This window comes from Pipistrellus hanaki, assembly GCF_964339955.1.
Source record: "Pipistrellus hanaki genome assembly, chromosome: 20".
In the NCBI taxonomy this organism is placed as follows: domain Eukaryota; kingdom Metazoa; phylum Chordata; class Mammalia; order Chiroptera; family Vespertilionidae; genus Pipistrellus; species Pipistrellus hanaki.
The window spans coordinates 14,443,279-14,458,556 of NC_140522.1; the positions used below are offsets into that span (position 1 = coordinate 14,443,279).

General features: G+C 40.6%; 1 long non-coding RNA gene across 1 annotated transcript in view; it reads left to right on the plus strand.

Moving 5' to 3' along the window:
- The first annotated feature begins 2,199 nt into the window (after nucleotides 1–2,199).
- The window catches only part of LOC311614114, a 383,323-nt gene continuing 370,244 nt past the window's right edge, over nucleotides 2,200–15,278 (plus strand). Inside the window, exon 1 of the long non-coding RNA XR_014793577.1 lies at nucleotides 2,200–2,294. This is a non-coding gene — a long non-coding RNA (uncharacterized lncRNA). The remainder of the gene's footprint in view (nucleotides 2,295–15,278) is intronic.

A 15,278-nucleotide genomic window follows, 5' to 3' on the forward strand; every position in this document is an offset into this window, starting at 1 on the left:
TAGATTTCCTTAGAGTTCTTGAACTCTATCTGCAATGGTGTTTCTTGACAAACTGACATTTTGAAAACTCTGTATCTGGTCTGGGCATACTTGCTCACACACTTTTAGCATGCATTGCTTCAAAAAGGCACCCTCTGAAAAACACCTTGAAGTACAGGCAATTTCTTCAGCCACTATAAAGCTTGCTTTCACTGCAGCATCATTTTTCGCTGTAGCCTTTGTAAACATTTGCTGCTATGATTGCAGTTTGCCTTTTAGTTCTTTAACAATTTTATGCTTTTCTTCCAAAGTATATTTGCCATACTTAACATTATGTTTGGTGTCAAAATGACGACGTATATTGTACTCTTTCATCACCGACACTGTCTCATAACACAATATACACACTGGTTTGCCCTCTCTAAGCACAAACATGTATTCATTTTCCCATTTGTCATTAAATTGTCTGCCTTCACCATCAACTTTTCTTTTCCTGGACATTTTGGGATCAATATTGGCAGTAAAAGATGTAGTTTATTGGAAATCTGCGTTAGAAGGAAAAAGTTGAAAACTGCACAGGGATAGCTTGATTTGGCAGATGGAGTGGAGAAAAAAAAAGTCAGTCAATAAATGCCTGGCTAGGTACAGATAGCAGATTCTGTTGCGATTTTTATGCCTGCACTTTATGCCAGGAACTGGCAGCTTCTGCTGTGTATTTTTTATGCCCACACACTCACTCTCTCCTCTGCTCTGCCACCCGCACAACCACATTGGATGCCGGACTATAGGTCACGCCTCCTGAATCTCGCGTGACTTGTTATCTATGCGCATGCATGATACAATAGATAGCAAGTACCGAGGCCGGCAGGCGGCCGGGGAGGCGGCCGGCGAGATCACAAGCCTCCTATGTCACCGCGCGTCATTGTGATGGAACGCAGTGGAGTGCAGTGATGACAGCGCAGTGCGGGCCACATTGCAAGGCCTGGCGGGCCGGATTTGGCCCGCGGGCCTTGTGTTTGACATGTGTGATTTAGAGCATATGGAAAAGCCGCATGTTAGAAATAGTTTGTTGACTGACTGTTGCACTTCATTAAAAAATGTAATGAATGAAGAGGAGAGGTAAAGAGGATACATGTGAAGTTTCTGGAAACCTCAGACGGCTCCCCCTTTCCTCCTCCATTTCAAGCTCAGAGGAAAATTTTGCTTCATATGACTTTATGCATATGTTTTTTAAAGTGAAAAGGGAAGAAAGGAAAAAAATTATTGCTTATAAAATATCTTTATTACTGAAAGCATCTAGGACTATTAATGCCTGAGAATTTTTTATTAGAAGGGAGTAATTTGATGTGACAGAATGATATACTATTAACTACAGTGGACTTTATCATTTTCTGGACATTTTCCTGTAGTATATGTTATTTGATCTTCACCATGATCTGTGACTCAAACAGGTTCAGTAGCTGATTTAGCTTCACCAGCAAGTTAATGGTCAAACTGGGATTAGGGCGGAGCTTCCTGGTTTTCTGTGTGGTGATGGCTCCACTGCACACAACCCGTCTGATCGCACAACAGTCAGGATGGGATGCGCCTGGGACACGGCGGCATCTCCTGGTTTCAAACACCAGAGCCTGTTTACAGGGGAAGCTGCTCAGGGATGAGAGGATGAGAGTTTAAGGATTCTATCAGCTTTGTTATGGAAAACACTGAACCAATACTGAGCTTCCACATAGAGCCCAAAGCATATTAATCATTCAGTACTGAAATGGCTAGAAATACAGACCTAGCACCCAAGAACTGAAATTCATGTTCCCATAATGGAAATGCAAACAGACATTCTCCTACTGTGAATGGAAGGGCAGTGATGGACTGAGGACCCGCACACTTTTCATTGGCCTGTGCACCCAGGTGTCCGGAGGCTCATTTACATTTTGACTGTATCTTCTTCTTCCTTCTCAGGACCACATACCATTGTTGAGGCATAGTGACATCAACCACAGTTTTATTTGCTCCCTTCCTAGGAAATAATGCACTTTAAATCCTTCAGCTCACAACATTTGTGATGAGATTTCAACGTTCTCTGTGTTTGTATTTGTTCTTTTTATACAAGGCAAAGCTGAATAGTCAGCTGATCATTAGAAAAAAATAAACCATTCATTTGCCTGCCAGGCATGTATGGAATTTTTGCTGCTGCTTTAAGTGGTATTTTACTGTTTCTTATGCAGAGTGGGAAGCCTCCCATCAGCGATATGTTCACAGACCTCACAGAAGGAAGGAAGCTGTTGGATCTTCTGGAAGGCCTCACGGGAGCATCGCTGGTAAGAGGCGTCAGCCTGGGGAGCCAGGCCCAGCGTTAGTGGCACTTGAGGACCCAGTGCGGCTGCTCAAAATGTAAAAGCTGAAATACAGATGTTTTAAAAAAAAAAAAGTGTTCCAATGAACTTATTGATAGAGCAATATTCAGATTTCCTGGCAGGGTGCTATATGTTTATCAAAGATAAAATGACTCAAATATTTGTTCTTGGACAGCCCAGTAGAGAATATTAAAGAATTTAAAAGTGTAGCTGTCATGTTTTGAATAGCAGAGCATTTAGAGACACGGTTCAATGTTATTTAACAAATATTAAAACATAGACTCTCCCTGCTGGCTAACAGCACCAACTACCAGATTTGTGGAGGATCCAAGATGGCTGCGCCCAGGTAAACACCTAGCCGCAGCCGCACACAACAATTTCAATAAAATACAACTAAAATATAAAATGGACATTACCCAGAACTACAGGAAAGTCGACTGACTGGAAATTCTACAACGAGAAACAAGGAGAAAACCAGAAGGAAGCGCAGAGGAGCTGGAAAGGCCCAAGGTACGGAGACATGCTGCATGCGGAGAGGACGGAGGCAGAGAGGAGGGAGGCTGAGTGCCTGGCTGGCGTTCCCTAGCTGGAAGGAGATAAAACTCAGACTGTTTTGGGCCCCAGTTCTGACTGCTCTGAACCCCAGTTCTAGGCCAGACCCCGGGGACCCAGGCTCACACAGAGGGAGCTGGGCTGTAAGGCTGAACCCCGGGGGAGTGGCGAAAGGAGGTCCGGGCGGCGCGCACATTGCGTGCAGAGAAGGGACGGTCGGCTGAGCTGCGGGATTGCCCTGGCCGGAAGGAGACTGGGGCTCCAGTCTGCTCTGAACGCCACCTCCAACTCCACTTCCAACTGAACTGAACCCCAATACCGGGCTCATTGGGGGAGAGCATAGACTGTTTGGCAGCAGGCGAAAATTGAGGGTACCTTTCTCTCAGAGGCGCTTTGCAGCGAGTACTGAAGGACCCTGAGACACAGGAGCCGCATAGGGCGGGGCTGACGGAAGCCAAGGCTGTAGGCTCCACCCTGAAATCCCTTCCCATCTGTAACTGCGAAATGCGACAACGAAATAGATCACGAACGAAAGAAATGGCGGACAAAAAGCGACTGGATATAGAGTTCAAATCTACGCTTATAAGGTTTTTCAAGAATTTCCTAGAAAAGATGGATAAGACCTATGAGGATATGAAAAGAGATCAACTAGAATTAATAAGGAGTCAACAAGAAATGATAAGGGATCAACAAGAAATGATAAGGGATCAACAAGAAATAAAGAATACATTGTCTGAAATAAAAATATATATATATATATTATACAGAGTCCTAAAAACAGAATGGAAGATCTCAAGAATCAAGTAAAAGATTTGGAACATAAAGAACCAGAAGACACTCCTCCACAGAAGCTAGAAGGCAAGAGAATCCAGAAAATTGAAGATAATGTAAGAAACCTCTGGGACAACTTCAAGCGAACCAACATCAGAATTATGGGGGTCCAAGAAGATGAGAGAGAGCAAGATATCGAAAACATACTAAAAGAAATAGTGACAGAAAACTTCCCCCACCTGTTGAAAGAATTGGACTTACAAGTCCAGGAAGCTCACAGAACTCCAAACAAAAGGAATCCAAAGAGGACCACACCAAGACACATCATAATTAAAATGCCAAGAGCAAAAGACAAAGAGAGAATATAAAAAGCAGCAAGAGCAAAGAAGGTAGTTACCTATAAAGGAGCACCTATACGATTGTCAGCTGACTTCTCAACAGAAACCATGCAGGCCAGACGGGAATGGCAAGAAATATTCAAGGTGATGAATAGTAAGAACCTACAGCCAAAGATAATCTATCCAGCAAAGCTATCACTCAGAATCGAAGGTCAGATAAAGAGCTTCACTAATAAAAAAAAAGCTAAAGAAGTTTATCAACACCAAACCAGAATTATATGAATTGCTGAAGGGGGTTCTTTCAGAAGAGAAAGTAAATAAAGATAAAAATTATGAACAACAAGTATGTAACTATCCACAAGTGAATCTAAAAACCAAGTAAATTAAAAAAATCTGATAAACAATATTAACTGTTGAATATTATAGAATCAGAGGTATGGAAGGGGAGTGAACTGACTATTCTTGGGGAAAAGGGGAGAGGGGGATGTGGGAAGAGACTGAACATAAACTGTGCACCTATGAATGAGGACAATGGGGAATGGGAAAAGGGCAGAGGGTGGGGTGGGAACCTGGTGGAGGAGAGCAATGGTTGGGGGGGGGGGGAAAGAACATTTGTAATAATAAGAACAATAAAAACTTATTAAAAAAAACAAATATTAAAACAAGGCTGTTCAAATTATGATATTTATTTATTTATTTATTTATTTATTTTTTTAAATATATATTTTGTTGATTTTTTTTAAAAAAGAGGAAGAGAGAGGGACATCAATGAGAGAGAATCATCGATCAGCTGCCTCTTGCATACCCCCTACTGGGGATGCGCCTGCAACCAAGGTACATGCCATTGAGGAATCCAACCTGGGACCTCCCAGTCCATAGGCTGACGCTCTATCCACTGAGTCAAACCAGTTTCAGCCATGAGATTTATTTTTATTCAAATTTTCAGTATTATTTTATTTCCCCATCAAATCCCACTCTATTACTTATTGTGCAAGGCATTGTATCGATACACTTTCACAGAAATAGCTCTGCTAATGCAGAGGATGCAGTTTTATTAATACAGATTTGAACACCAGAGGTAGAATTAGTATAAGAGGTATAGAGAGATGCACTCCCAAAGATGAATTCCTTTCTTACCAAAGTGTGGGGTGCTACACTCTCCCTTTTGCCTTCCCGATGGTGGGTAGGCCTGTTGAATTGGCTGATCCCTCTCTCAGACAAGATTCCCTGGCCAGTGAGGCAGGAAGAGGCCTCCTAGATCACCTTTCCCCAGTGGCAATTCCCGCCTTCCCAGTGGGCCCTTGCAATGCTGGCTGGAGCCTGGGATAGTGCCCCTGAGTCCCCCTGCTCTGTCGGCATTTGTGAAGTGTGGATGTAATGCGATTTCTGAACTTCCTTCACCCAGACCGATTTAGAGAAAAGAAGCTCTGTCTCCCAAATTGGTCTTTGCCTTAGAATCAGCAGGGAATTCTAACAATTCCAAACCTGCACTGCATCCGACTCACTAGGTTAGAGAGGCACTGGTATTTTTGGAAGCTCCCGGGGAGGGTTCAGTGTCCTGGCAAGCTAGGTAATGACTGCCTTAAGGTGCTAGAGTTGGGAAGTTTTCACCATCAGCACCAGCCCCCACACGGCCTGACAAGCAGCCAGAGCTTCAGGCATAGAGGGGTCTCCATGCCGAGCTGCTGTGCTCTGTCCGTCTCAGTGTTGTTCTTGGTCAGGCTGTGGAGGGACTGTCTCACTTGATGTTGTGTTTTGTTTTCCAACCGAAGGAACGTGGCTCCACAAGGGTGCATGCTTTAAATAAAGTCAACAGAGTGCTGCAGGGTTTACATCAGAACAATGTAAGTTAGTCAGGTAATGGGGCCGCATGGGTGCCATCAGGATTGTTTACTGTTGAAACCAGCCACCTGCTCTGTGCCTGGACCTCGGCTCCTTTATGGAAACATTTTCCTATGAGTAAAGGAGTAGTCGCTCTTTTTCTGATTAATGAGTTAGTATAAGAACATATTTTTTATTTTTTGAGATTTAAGTTTACCTGATTTCTCTGATCATTCACATGTATGGCTGTCCAGATGTGCTCAACCAAAACCCTCAGCTTCCATGGAGAACTTGTCTTATTTTCTTTATCTAACCTTTATTCTCTCTTATTGTGTCAGGTGGATTTGGTGAATATCGGAGGAACTGACATTGTAGATGGAAAGCACAAGCTGACACTGGGTTTGCTGTGAAGCATCATTTTGCACTGGCAGATGGGGGATTTTCAGTCACTTATTACTGGGCATTGGAAATGTGTCCTTTGTGTATTCGTTTCTTAGCTCTGCATCACAGAGCACCACAAACCGGGTGGCTTTAACAACCAAAATTATTTTCTCCCAATTCTGGAGGCTACAAATCTGAGATCAAGGTGTCAGCAATGATTTTTTTTTCCTGCAGCCTCTTTCCTGGGCTTATGGGTCCTTTTTCCCTCTGAATCCACATGGTCTTCCCTCTGTGTATGTCATATCCTAATCTTTGCTTCTGATGCCAAGAAACTAGTCATATTTGATGAGAGCTCTCCCCTCCATATGATCTCCACTTGCATTAATTACCTCTTTCAGGACTCTCTAAATAAAGTCACATTACAAGGTACCGGGGATAGGACTTCAACATAGAATTTTGTGGAGGGCACAATTCAATGCCTAACTGCCTAACCGTTTGGAATGAAAGAAACTGACAAACTGCTCTATTTTCCTAGCCTAGACAAAAAGAAGATGCCTTTTTAAAATATTGAATTTGAAAATTTCAGACATCAAAACCTTGCTAAAATAGCTTAAAGAATTTCCAGGTACTGTTACTCAGATTCCCCAAAGGTTAACAATTGTCTATATTTGTGTTTTCTCTTTTTCTCTTTGCCTAAATACTTCAGTGTGTATTTTCTGAAAACATATTGTTCTCCTAAAATAAAGGAGTTCTCTTACATAACTACTATATATTAACATAATATAAAATGTGTATGATAACATTAATAGTTCTCACTTACTTATCATGTCTCTTTTATCTTCTTTAATCCAGAATAGTTTCTGAGTGTTTGTGTTTTATTATATTGGCATTTTTGAGGAGCGCTGGACAGTTATTTTGTAGAATCTCCCTTTCTGTGGGTTTGGCTAATATTTTATCATGATTAGATTCAGGTTATTCATTTTGGGCAGGCATGCCACAAAAGTGATGTTGATTTGTTCTCAGTGCACTCAACTGGAAGCACACACTGTCCGTTAGGCTTGTTCTGGCAGAGTCAACGTTCATTGTTTGGGTAATGTGGTATCTGCCTATGCCTCCACCAAACGTGACTGCCCTATGTTATTAAAAAATGTCTTGTGAGATATACTTGGAGACTCTGTAAATATTCAGCTACTTATCAAATCTTCCCAATTAGTTTTAAGATCCATTCAGAATTCTTAGCTGATCAGTTATTATTATGATGCTTGGCCAAAAGTAAATTTCTAATGTCATTGTTCCTTTTACATTGTAAGGAAGGGCTTTCCCTTGTCTCTTCTTTATCTGTCTGTCCATCCACTTTTTTATTCATTCAATGTACACACAGTGTACACTCAAGGATTTTTACGTATTTAATAGGCTGAAATTTTTTGCTGTTATTGTTTACTAGAGGCTTGGTGCATGAAAATTCATGCACTATGGGTGGAGGAGGGGTGTCTCTCAGCCCAGCCTGCCTCCTCTCATGGTCTGGGAGCCCTAAGGGGATGTCCTACTGATCACTTAGGCCTGTTCCCCAGGGGCAAAAGCTGCAGCCTGGCCTTCCTCTGTGAGAGGCAATCAGGCCAATCAGGGGGAGGTGCTGCCCCCATCACCACGTTGTTGCTGTCACTGCTGGCCACAGCCACCTGCCCTTAGCCCTTGCAGCTGCTGCAGCTGCTGACTGCCCTCAGCACTTTCATCGCACCTCTCTGCTTTGTCCGGACATACGTCTGGAAGGACATCCAGAAGACATCTGTCTATCCACTCTAATTAGCATATTACCCTTTTATGAAAATAGATTTTGACGCTTAAATTATACTAAATTTGGCCCATGTGATTGACCATACCTTAAATCAGATCTGTGTCCTTTTGACATATCCACATCATTCTTTGAGCACTTTCTTAAAACACATGTATTTCTTTAGAATAATACTGTGCAATATTAGTTCTTGATTATAATCGGGAAAGTTACTTCATTCTTTGATTTTGCATTCAGTCAAAAAAGTCTTCCTTGCATCCTTATATTTTGTAGAAAATCAAAACAGTTGATTTTCTATCAAAAGTTCTTTGTAAATGTATAGTATTAAAATATTACTCTTTTAGGGATTATGAAAGTAATGTTTATTGTAACTGAATCTAATATGAGTATTGTTAAGATATAGAAATTACTATGGTAATGTATAATGGTGAAGTAAAAACTCACCTTCTAAATTATAGTACTTCAAAATAATCGCTGTTTAAAGGGAAATTTGAAATAAATTGAATCACTAGTGACCTGATCCCTATGGTTAAGTAATGAAATAGTTCTCATTCAAGGACTCGATCCCAGTAGTTGCTTTACGTCATAGGCGGACATGGTCTCTCTGGCAGGTGAAAGATGTCATGAAGGACATCATGTCAGTCTTGCAGCAGACAAACAAGGAGAAGATCCTGCTGAGCTGGGTGCGCCTGTCCACCAGGCCATACAGCCAAGTCAATGTCCTCAACCTCACCACCATCTGGACAGACGGGCTCGCCTTTAACGCCCTGCTTCACCGACATAAATGAGAATGACTCTCCTTAGTTGTGGGCTTTCCGATGTGTATCTCCTCCCTCCCTCCCTCACTGCTCCTCCCTAAAGCCCCTCCCCACTAGCACTGCTGTCCTCTCAGTACACATCCTACCAAAATATTAAGAAAAGTGAAATCATGGAAAAAATCTTACCACCAAGTCTTTATTCTGTGGACTTAAATGGCACAGCACAGCCACAGCTGCTTCTACATATTCATAAGTTAAAACATTTAAAATGATTCATATAGTTCAGTCCCACTCATTCAGCACTAATCAGAAATATATGCAAAGAATTGTGCTAGTGTCCATTCTTATACCAAAAGGAAAGTTCTATAATTCAGTGCAGTCCCCACTTATTCTACAAAATTATTTTTTTCATGAAATTTATAAACAGCTTCTAAATATATGAAAGACCAAAAGCCCATGAAGAGCCAGTACAATTGTGAAACAGAACTAGGCTGAAGTACTTCTCAAACAGAAACCAAAAGTAATGATGAAGCTACATTAATTAAAACTATGGTGCTATAAATAAGTACGCTAATTTAACTACAGGCTGAACCATATGAAATTGCCAGTGCTTGACTGTTATTTTGACGTACAACAATGGCAGTTTCTAATATCCATAAATGAGTGAGGCCATGTGGTATTTCTCTTTCATTGACAGGCTTATTTCACTCAGCATGATGTTCTCTAGTTCTATCCAGGTTGCTGCAAATGATGAGAATTCCTTCTTTTTTATGGCAGCATAGTATTCCATTGTGTAGATGTACCAAAGTTTTTTGATCCATTCATCTGCTGACGGGCACCTAGGCTGTTTCCAGATTCTAGCTATTGTAGACTGTGCTGCTATGAACATAGGGGTGCATATATCCTTTCTTATTGGTGTTTCTAGTTTCTTGGGATATATTCCTAGGAGTGGGATTACTGGGTCAAATGGGAGTTCCATTTTCAGTTTTTTGAGGAAACTCCATACTGTTCTCCACAGTGGTTGCACCAGTCTACAATGGCAGTTTCTATACTCAACCTAACAGAATAAAGAACTCAGAAATAGCACCATCCTGATATATAACTGAACTGATTGCTATTAAAATAGATGGTATGGGACAACTGGTTACCCATATGTAAGTAACTAAGTTGGATCTTTACCTCACCTTACCCACAAATAAATTTCAGATGCATCAAGGATTTAAATGTGAAAGGTGAAATTTCTTATATGTTTTATTGCCATTTTAAATAATTTATTGGTTCAAGTTTTGTTTCCTGTATATGCTGTGCTTATATATAAAAATATAATTGATACCACTACATCTTAGATCAAGAAACTTGTTAAAATTTTATAAAATTAAGTTTGTTTCTGCAGAATTAATGCATTTTTGGTAGACCATCCATAGATTATAATAGTCCCCTCCTCTCCCCTCCCCTCCTCCCTCTTCCTCTTCCCTCTCTTCCCCTCCCCTTCTCTTTTTCCCCTGTTCATTTGTGCCTTGTCTTTCAATACAATATTGATTTGAATTGGTAATAATGAGAAGAATATTTTGTTCTTGAAAATGAAGGACATGTTTTTAATGTTTTACAATAATAATGATATTTGCTATAGCTTTTTTTTGAGATATATAATTAAAATTTGGTTAGAGAACCTCCACACCCAATCTTTTTCACTGTATCAGTTTAGAGAGGTTAACTGTTCCTAGTTGGATAAGACATGTAGTCAGAAAAATTGAGTTTTAGCCTAAACTTTTTTCCATTAACTACCTAATTGGTTCAATAAGTGTGTTTGTAGTACTTTTCCTGTGTTAGGCTCACGTTGTATAACAGAGAAAAAAGGTAAACACCCCTATCTCCTTGGGGTTTATGTGCAATTAGAGGGAGGCAGGCAATAAAGAAAGAATAGGAAATGTGAGTTGTGTAGCAAAAAGCTGTGGTAAACATGCTGAAGAGAAATGTAGCTGCAAGAGGGGAGGCCAGTGGGTGCAGGGTGTGAGTGGGAGGAGTAATAGGAGAGGAAGTCTGAAAGGAATCAGGGGTGGAGTGGGCCAGGCAATCCCAGGAGGTAGGTGAGTGTAGGATGCAATAACAGATGGAGTGCACAAAAATGATCAACTTTTGTGTAAGTCAGCACACAAAATGTCCAGTTTTTAGGATTAAAAGAAAATCTAGATAGACATGAAATACTAAGCAATATAATATGGAGAGGTTGAGTGGAGGATAATTCTCTCAGGACATTTGGTTTAGGAATATCCTGTGTAAGCTGGATTTTCCACTCTGCTAATAGTGGTCTTTCAATTAGAGAATTAATTCATTAATATTAATGGTGGTAATTGATGTATTTAGGTTAATTTTTCATTTTTTTACCTATTTATTTTGAGCTTTTTATTTCTTTTTCTCTGTCTTTTTTCTTTTTATCTTATATTAATAGGTTCATCCTCCTCTTATTTTTCTTTAACTATTTGGAAAGTATTATATACTATTTTTAATCTCCTAGTGATTACTCTAGAAAATTTAATAGGTATGTTTAGCCAATACAGGAAACTTAGAATATTTTATCCATTGTTTTTATTTTTATAAGTTACTTTAAAATACTATATATTTGACAAAGTTTTGGTATATAAAGTTAAACTTTTAAATTTAAACTCACAAACAAAATAATCTAAAACTGCAATGTGTTAGATTATAACAATGACCACTTCGTTTCCACATGTGTTGTCTTCAATGTATTTTATTTGTGTGGTATTCTCAGACCTGATCTCTTCAGCTGGGATAGAGTTGTCAAGATGTCCCCTCCTGAGAGACTTGAACATGCCTTCAGCCAGGCTCAAATGTACTTGGGAATTGAAAAGCTGTTAGATCCTGAAGGTATTGTTCAGTGCTTAAGTTTAGTCTTGATTTTGCTGCACAATTTTGGATATTTGAAGAGCAGTGTTTTTTGTTCTTGTGGTTTGTTTTTTTTTTAGGAGGAATTATGAGAACTGAGCAGTGTTCTTTCATTTGAAACATGGTGAAGTCATTTTATTGCAGTTATTTGGACTTTTGTACTTAACAATTTGTAGGATCCTGTAGGAGGAAATTTAATTACCTCATTGGAAAATTGTTATTTGATACCAGCAGAAGAGTTAAAGTTTTAAGAAAATATAATTATTAGATAACCAATTCAGCATTTGGTTTAATTTTACTGAAATGCAGTTTTGTACTAGTACTAGAGGCCTGGTACAAGAAATTCATGCACGGGGAAGGGGGGGTAAGGGGAAAGGGTGTCCCTTAGCCAGGCCTGCACCCTCTCCAATCTGGGACCCCTTGGGGGATGTCTGACTGATGGGATCGGGCCTAAACCAGCATTCAGACGTCTCTCTCACAATCCAGGACTGCTGGCTCCTAACTGCTCACCTGTATATGATGTGAAAACTTTAGTTACAAATGTTGTGGAATTTAATTCTAGACTTAACTTTTATAATGTTAATAAAATCTGGCATTATCTTAAATGTCAGCATATCTTTGAGCATTTGGGAAAAGCTTATTGGGAAGAATTTAAAGAAATAAGATACTGAACAAAATTAAGAAAGTGTCTATGCCTTGTCTCTTCTGTCATTATATGAAACATAAACTTAATGAGCTATGGTACTGCAAAAATTATATAATAGTATTGCTTATGGGTGCTGAGGATAGTTATTTTATATCTCCTACTGAGCTGTTCACATATTTTGAACATCTAATTTAAGCTGGTCTTTATTTCCTTCCCCTTTTAGATGTTGCTGTTCAGCATCCTAAACAGAAATCCATAATTATGTATTTAACATCTTTGTTTGAGGTGCTACCTCAGCAAGTCACCATAGATGCTATCCGTGAAGTAGAGACTCTCCCAAGGAAATACAGGAAAGAATGTGAAGAAGGAGATATTAATATACAGGTAAAGATAAATTTTTATTGAAATGTTTGACTGGCTGTCTTTGTTATCTCTTAGCTATCAGATAAAAACACTTTTAGAAGATTTTTTTCTTTCCTTGTAAAAGAATGTTTTTATTAATTTTAGAGAGAGAGGAAGGGAGGGAGAGAAAGAGAGAGAAACATTGATTGGCTGCCTCCTACTGGAGACTGTGCCCCAAACCCAGTCATGTGCCCTAACCAAAAATCAAACTGATGACCTCTTGGTGCATAGGGGAAACGCTCCAGCAACTGAGTAGCAATGGCCAGGGCAGAGGATTTTTTTCTTGACTGAGAACATCTTGGCTTGTCCACTTGCATATGCCTTGGAAGTTCAATTTATCAGTTAGCATGCTGTCACATGTGTGTAACAGAAAACCAAAACTCAACTGATTTCTTAAGAAGAAATGCACTGCTTCACACGATAAGGGGGCCCAGGGCTGTGATCATGCTTCTGCATGATATGCTGAAGAAGCAGTGATTTCCCATCATTTGGTCACCATCTTCCATCAGTGTCATTTTGTATGACAGATGGTTTCTCTCATGTCAGCTTTGCTTTGTTCTAAGTACTAGTTTTCTTTTTCTGTTTTCATTTCATCTTTAGCAAAAGGATTTTTACCATTATCTTTTCACAAGGGCTATCAAAAATACAAGGTTTATTTTTTCTTTCATTTAGAAGGAATGACAATATGTTACTCAGTGGGTTTTTCACTTAAAGATTTATAATACTTTTACTCATTAGGATAAAGATTCATTTTTTTAAATAAAGTCATGAATTTTTTTCCTGAATTATCCTGCCCTGAATTAATACATATTTAATGACTGTGGGATATAGATGTTTCTTTAAACCCAACAGGAATAAATGAAATCACTCAGACCAAGTACACTGAGTGAAGAATACAGGGCCGAGGCTTAATTTTTAGGAGATCCATGACTTACAGATTGGCTGCAGAGTCGGGAGGAAAACCAGTGTGGGGTTCCTGAGGCAGAGAAAGGAGGGTTTCAGGAGGGTGGGCAGTCAGCCATGCAGTGGGGCTGAGAGTTTAAGTTAATAGAGAGGGTGACCAGATCTCTAGGTTTGCTTGGGACAGTTTGGTTTTGCGGGTTGTCGTAGCATCGTTTTTATAAAAATGTCCTAGTTTGTTGGCTAATAACATGGTCACCCTAACGGCGGTGCTAGAAAAGTGGATTTGTCAGTGGGAAGGTGTTTGGTGACATTGGCAAAAGCCTTTTCAGTTGGGTGGGGGGGACCAACACCAAAACTGAATGGGACTGTTAACAAATCGGAGCTGTCGAATCCATGAGAATTTTTTATGTTTCCCCTCTACATTGCTGTATGTTTGAAACATATAAACATTGTGGATGGGAAGTGATTAAGTGAAGATGGGCTTTCAGCAGATTTTAAAGAAGTTTTGCTCTAAAAGGGAACCAATGAACAAAAAAGAGTTCATTTGGTTATAAGATTCTAAAGTAAAAAAAAATATTCCATGGTTTGGGATGAATTTATTCCCATGGGTTAAAAACAACAACAACAACAACAACAATAAACCCAGACCAGCAAGTGAACTAGAGGTAGCAGCCTCCCAAAATCACCATCGGCAGCCTGTATGTGTGCCTGCCTTTCAGGGTCAAAAATAAAATGCTAACATGCATTTCAGTAAAAGCAGTTTCGCTAGTGTCAGAGCAGAGTTCTAATCTTCATGTCCTTTTCTTTAACTGAGATTTATCCTTTAAGGCCCAACACCATCCTGCACACACCTTTCCTATTTTAGCCCTGGCTGAACTCAAACAGCATCTCTTACTGGGACCACGGAGTTTCCAGCTTCACTAAGAGCCATTTTACTTTTATTCAGAAGTGATTCAAGTGGGTACTTGTCACTTCCCACCTATGTGAGCATCCCCCTGAGCACAGGATCCAGGAGAGCAGGCTGTTCTGTGTTCTTGAGGTACCAATAATGCCCTCTGAGTAGCTCCAGTCTGGCTTTCCCAGCGCCTGCGAACTGGCTGCATGTCTGAGACAAAGCGGGCTCTTCCTGTCCGCTGCTCTCCATGCAGCATGTCCCTGTTGAACAAACACCTCATCGTCACGCTGCCTGTGGGTTTCCTCTCGGCTTTGTTTTCCTAGAGCTCAGCGCCGGAGGAGGAGCACTGAGCCCGCGGGCTGACACCCCCAGCACCATCACCGAGGTGGACATGGACCTGGACAGCTACCAGACAGCCCTGGAGGAGGTGCTGACCTGGCTGCTTTCTGCCGAGGACACGTTCCAGGAGCAGGACGACTTCTAGGAGGACCTGGAGGAAGTCAAAGAGCAGTTTGCCACCCACGAGGTAAGTCATCTGTGGCCTGTGAGGGGGCCATGCCCGCCATGGTGCCTGTGCCTCCTCTGGCTCTGCCCTGATGTGTGCGCTTCCAGTATTCTGCCCCACGGGAAGGTCATGGCACATTTTAGGACTCATGACATTTAAATAAGGGCTTTGTTTAAAGTCGGCAGGGGCGATTGTCACTGTGCATTGGAATTAGGTCTCAGATTTTAATCTTATTGTAACGTGTAACTTCTGTGGAGCCACGGACACAAAGCAGTGCACA